The 334-nt window shown below is 45.2% G+C and overlaps 1 protein-coding gene across 5 annotated transcripts in view; it reads right to left on the minus strand.

The window, feature by feature from the left end:
- LOC107264557 (RNA-binding protein squid) overlaps positions 1 to 334 on the minus strand; it is a 12,961-nt gene that overhangs the window by 3,483 nt on the left and 9,144 nt on the right. The window lies entirely within an intron of this gene.

A 334-nucleotide genomic window follows, 5' to 3' on the forward strand; every position in this document is an offset into this window, starting at 1 on the left:
AAAAAAAAAAAAAAAAAAAAAAATGCATCGATTGCAGGTGTCGTCTCGACCAATAGGAAACATCGGTAGGGAAGGCCCGGAGCGCTCTTGGGTTAATTCTTAGTTACTTCGAGGCGAGCGTGAAGGAGGAAAAAGAAAAAGAAAATTCCACATCGCACGTACCCCGTACGTAAGAGAGAGACAGAGTTAGACAGCGGGTTGATTAATCGTGGGTGAGTTTAGATGGGGAGGGCAGTAGAAGAGAGAGAGCGGCCGTTTGTGCAAGTTTAAGTGTGTGCGTGTGAGAGAGATGGGACTATCAGGTATGCACTATAAGTATGGAATATCGGGTGTT

The sequence above is a fragment of the Cephus cinctus genome, unplaced genomic scaffold (assembly GCF_000341935.2).
Source record: "Cephus cinctus unplaced genomic scaffold, Ccin1 Ccin1_scaffold0173, whole genome shotgun sequence".
Classification (NCBI taxonomy): Eukaryota; Metazoa; Arthropoda; class Insecta; order Hymenoptera; family Cephidae; genus Cephus; species Cephus cinctus.